This window comes from Microtus oregoni, unplaced genomic scaffold, assembly GCF_018167655.1.
Source record: "Microtus oregoni isolate MIOR12 unplaced genomic scaffold, Mior012 000015F_ref0000493, whole genome shotgun sequence".
NCBI lineage: Eukaryota > Metazoa > Chordata > Mammalia > Rodentia > Cricetidae > Microtus > Microtus oregoni.
In genome coordinates, this window is record NW_024543074.1 from 43800633 (window position 1) to 43806632 (window position 6000).

Genomic DNA, 6000 nt, shown 5'->3' on the forward strand with positions numbered 1-6000 from the left:
CAAAAATATCTGTGGCATTTTTAATGTAGAAAAAACATAGTTGACAAGTCAATGTGCAAACTGCTGCAGTTTCTTGTTTTCATATGAGTTAGGTGAATGTGAAATATAGGCAGACCAAAGCCTTCTACACAGGACCAAAGTCTCTTAAGGACAAGAGGCTGTCCATGGCTGGCACAGAGATGCATCTTTCCAGGTTCCCTCAGAAGGAAGTTTCCACATACAGTATCCTCATGTGCCTTCATCTTGGGAAAGAATTACTTCATAGGTGATCATAGATATTAATAGTAGGGGAAGCCGTGCTGCTTGCATAAGAGATGTTTTATTTTAGTGTTCTCCAATCATACAATCCCTTCATCTCTGTATTCAGTCTTTAAATTACAGAGAAAACCAAATTTATTTGCTCATCGCATTTCCCAATACTGTAATATAACACTAAATAACAGAATCAAAACATTGAAAGGATACAATTTTTATTATTTTATTGAGCTATATATTTTTCTCCATTTCATTCCCTTTCTCTCCCCTCCCCTCCTACCCTCTCCCATGATCTCCATACTCCCAATTTACTCAGGAGATCTTGTCTTTTTCTACTTCCCAGGTACATTAGATCCAGGTATGTCTCTCTTACAGTCCTCTTTGTTGTCTACGTTCTCTGGGATTGTGAATTGTAGGCTGGATTTTTGTTTGTTTGTTTTGCTTTCTAAGAACTACTTATGAGTGAGTGCATATGATATTTGTCTTTCTGGATCTGGATTACTTCACTCAATATGATATTTTCTACATCCATCCATTTGCCAGCAAATTTCAAGATGTCATTAATTTTTCTCTGCTGTGTAGTGTTCCATGTGTAAATGTACCACATTTTCCTTTTCTATTTTTCGGTCAAGGGGCATTTAGGTTGTTTCCACATTCTGGCTATGACAAACAATGCTGCTATGAACATAGCTGAGCAGATGTCCTTGCAGTACAATTGAGGATCCTTTGAATATATGCCCAATAGTGGTATTGCTGGGTCTTAAGGAAGGTCGTTTTCTAATTTTCTGAGAAATCTCCCTATTGATTTCCAAAGAGGCTGTACAATTTTGCACTCCCATCAGCAATGGAGGAGTGTTACCTTTACCCCACATCCTCTCCAGCATAAGTTGTCATCAATGTTTTTGATCTTGGCCATTCTTACAGGTGTAAGATGGAATCTCAGAGTTGTATTGATTTGCATTTCTCTGATGACTAAGGATTTTGAACATTTCCTTAAGTGTCTTTCAGCAATTTTAAACTCCTCTGTTGAGAATTCTGTTTATGTCTGTAGCGCATTTTTTATTGGATTATTTGTTCTTTTGATGACCAATTTCTTGAGTTCTTTGTATATTTTGGAGATCAAACCTCTGTCTGATGTGGGGTTGGTGAAGATCTTTTCCCGTTCTGTAGGCTGCCGTTTTGTCTTGTTGACAATGTCCTTTGCTTTATAGAAGCTTCTCTGTTTCAGGAGGTCCCATTTATTAATTGTTTCTCTCATTGTCTGTGCTACTAGTGTTATATTTAGGAAATGGTCTTTTGTGCCAATGCATTCTAGCGTACTTCCCACTTTCTCTTCTGTGAAGTTCAGTGTGGCTGGTTTCATGTTGACATCTTTGATCAATTTGGACTTGAGTTTTGTGTATGGCAATAGATATGAATCTATTTTCATTCTTCTATATGTTGATAGAAAGGATATAAGTTTGTAAGACACAGTTATACTTAAATTCTTTCGAGATTGGTAACATATATTAAACCTGTTGTTACTGTTCATGTTTTCTCATGAAGAAGCTGAGGTGTCTTGAAAGCAAGTTCTTTTAAGTTTAGGGAATACATGTGTGGAAAATAGAAATATAACAGTTTTATCTAATCATTCATGCTATCTTACATAAATGTAGAACAACAAATTAGGAATATTGCAAATAATTCCTGTAGTCTAACCCTAGAAGATTCAAACCAGTCTCTGTCTACCAGCTTCAAGACCACCCTTCTTGGCTAGGTGTAATGATGCATGTCTTTAATTTCAGTGCTCAAGGGGCAGAGGCAGGTGGATCTCTGTGAGACTGAGGCCAGCTTAGCCCATTAATGAGTTCCAGGACAGCTGGAATCACAGAGAGAGCCTGTCTAAAAAAATACCAGAAAAAAATTACATACACATACACCACATAAATATAAATGACAGGGGTAGTTTTCACTATTTTTGCTGATTGCCTGACCTAGGAAATGCGCCAGTAAAACTATAATCTTGCTCCTTTAACCACCATGCTAATAAACCTTGATGTTGTTGTGCTAAATTATTCTATAAGAAAATTTTCACAAATTATCATCTCAAAATAATCAGTCCACTTACACATACTTGGGGGTCAGTCAATTTTTAAAACTCTTAAGCCAATTATTTATAGCTACATAATAAGAAAATGGCAGTGGTTTGAAGTACAAAAAGGAATAAACATTGGTTTATTTGCAAACATCCCTTAAGTCCTTCCTATCTCAGCCTGATTGAGGCACTGAGGATACAGTGTTGAAAGGGGGAGTCTCCATTGGGAATGTACTTCTTACAGGGAGGAAACAGAATCCCTGCAGGTTGTGATAGGCGCTATAACAGAAACCCATGACAGAAAGTAACTGAAGGAGACCAAAGTTAGATGGGTGATAGGAAAGGCCTCTCCAAAGATGTAGGAGTTGAGCTGATGCCTTCAGAATTTAGGAGGCAGCCAAGGAAAAGAGGGTCAAGAACATTCTGAGAGAAAGGAGAAAGTAGAAAGGCCCTGGAAGCAATAAGTTTGGTGTTTGAAGAGAACGGGGAACTCAAAAGAAACAGTGCAGACTCCTGGAAGGAACAATAGTTTGCATATGGTTAGAAAACACGATGGGCCAGACTGTATAAGTCACAGTCCCTTGTAAATCATGAGAGGGAGGGTAAGAGCGATGGACTAGGCTGGTGACATAACTCAGAGGTACAGTGCTTGTCTATCATGTGTGAGGTCATAGGTTCAATCCTTGACACCACAAGAAAGTAAATGGTAAGAAGCCCCACTTAGACTCAGTGAAACACAAGAAAATCATTAAAACAACAAAAAGACAAAAAAATAGGAGAAATTTTTGGGAAGGGATTCAGTGGGAGCGGGAGAAAATAAGAAAGAGGAATGGAGAATGAAAATGACAAAAATACATTATACACATGAAATTGTCAAAGAATGAAGAAATAAAGAAGTAATTGGAGCTATTAAATAATGTTAAGATAGAAAAGGGATATGATCCAACTTATGACTTCACTCTGGCTATTATGTAGAAAAGAAATTATAGAGAGAAAAAATGGGAGAAGGGCAGTCAAATAGCTAGGTATCTACATATGGGGAAGAGGCAATAGTGGTTAACTAGGGTTATTTTGAAGATGTAGTTGGATAAATTCTAATGGAGAAAAATCAAACATATTGCCAATATTTCTTTACTTGAGCAACTTAAATGTTAGTTACGCCAGGAAAAGCAGGTTTGAAAAGGAAAATCAAGGAAGTTAAGTTTGAACTGCCTGCTAGATACCCATGTGGAATTTTAAGAGAGAATATGGGGAGAAGGCCAGATTCGGGAGGTTTGTCTCATACAATTTATCACAATGGAATGGCTGACTTTTTCTAGAAAAAAAAATGTAGATACACAAAAGATGGTCCAGGATTAAGAACCAAGGATTAAGAGAAAAGGACAATTCTCACAAGTCTAGAAGAAAGAGACCCAACAGAAGAATAGGAGGGGAAAAATGTCCTCCCAAAGAGGAATAGGTGGGCCACATGAATGTTGTTGACTGTTTAAGTGTGCATTAATTAGACTGTCAACAAGGAGCTCTTAGCAAGAGTCTCAGTGGAATATGGAAATGGAAGCCTGACTGACTGTGTTCAAAAGAGGAAGGGCAGAGAGGAAACAGCAAAGCAAATGCAATTTCTCTGCTTAGCTGTGACAGAGAGGAGACTGGAGAGGATTGGGTTTCTCTTTTTTTTTTTCTCAAGATGGGAGACATTATAGAATTTTTATGCTAATGGAATCAGTCTAATAGAGAATAAAGACATACTGTTTAAAATTTGAAGACTCCAATAATAAGCAAAACAGACACAGTCCCTGCCCTTTAGAAACCAGCAAGCCACAAAGAAAGTTACTGCAGATTGTAATAAATTCTTCTAGGGAATCAAGCCTTTACCTTAAGTATAAGAAATACTGGCATGAATTCCTTACTTTAAATTTTATTAGATGCATACCAAAGTTCATATAATAGCATATTTCTAAGACAAACTTTTCAAAAATATTTTTCAAACATTTAAGATTCTTACTATGTGCCTGCCAGCTTTGCTAAAAGATGGAAACACAGTAGATAACAATATATAATTTCTGAACTGATAGATCTTAGAACATATGAAAAATAGATCTGATAGGTGGCTACATGCTCTTATATGATTAGATAAATGCTATGATGCAGGCATCTCCAGAAAAGCTGATTGAATTAAATCTATCAACCAGTCTATAATAGGAAATTGCACATAATAGAAAATACAAACAAATTAGTACAAACAAAAGAATGAAATTTATTAGTGTTTATAACGAGACCTAACAACACTAGATGAAGAGTTCAGGCACAGATTTATTCAGGTGCTACCACAGTGCTGCATGGTGCCATGCAGACCCCTAAGGGAGAAAAGCACCAATGGGCTTATCCAGCACTGGATCCTGCATACTATAACAATGACATGCCAGGCTAGACTGGCCCATTTGCCCAACAGCAGCTTGACAGTTATGCGGGTAACCACCTACTTTCTGATTGGGTTTAAAGCCTGCTCCATAGGAAAACAGGACCCCACTCTCCTGTTATTTTGCTAAATGGTCATGTTGTCTAACTACCATCTACATATTTATGTTCATGCCCATATACACATGACACTCAACCTTTTCAGAGAAGCCATTTGTGTAGTGGGCAGCAGTTAACGCGCACAGCTGGTGAAAATGCTGAGAATTAGCGACTATTGAGAACTCAGTCCTAAATAGGGCATCCACATCAATACTCCTCTTCACCCTTGCCCTCATTCAAGGCTCAAGGAACGCTGTAGAAGAGGTTTCGGAAAGAACAGAAGAGCTGGAGAAGAGGAGGGTGTGTTGTGAAATGGAAATGCTATCGTCTTGATATGGCATAGATGTTTGACTGTACTTACAATAGCTGTGGTTACCTGCACAAAACCCACACAAGACTGAGCCAGACAAAATTCCAGAACTAATGGAGGAGGGGCTCCCAAGGCCACTTACCTAGCAGAGGAGCTCTTTAACAGTTTATGGCTGCAGGGGAAGTCACTTTTCTTTGGGGAGATAGCCAGCTGGGTTGCCCACAAGCTAAAGGATGGTCCCATACCCATGCGCACATTGGCAGCACTAATTAGACTTTGTAGATTGTTTTTAAAAGAAAAAAGAAAACATGAAATTCGGAGAGGGCTCTGTTGAGGGAGGGATGTAGTAGTGGCAGTGGATATGTTCAAAATACATTGTATACATACAAGAAATTCTCAAACAATAAATAAAACAACTATATTTTTTAAAAGAAACACAAATAACAAATAAATACTTGAAATCATTTACAACATCTTTAACCATCAGGAAAATTAACACTGAGATTCCATCCCATTCTAGTTAGAATGGTTATTGTGAAGAAAAGAAATGACAACAAATGTTGGCATGGGCGCTGGGAGGGAATAACCGGTACCACTGGTTCTGGGAATGTCAACTGTGCAGTCACTCAGAAAATCAGCATGGAGCGTTCTAAAAATGTAAAAACACAACTACCATATGACCAGCTCTACCACTCCTGGGCACATGCATGAAGGAATCTAAGTCAGCACAACACAGAGACACTTTCATGTCTATAGTTATTGCTAGTCATACTAGCTAAGGAATGGACCACCAAAATGTCAATCAACAGATAAATCTACAAAGAAAATATGGTAGATAGATACAATG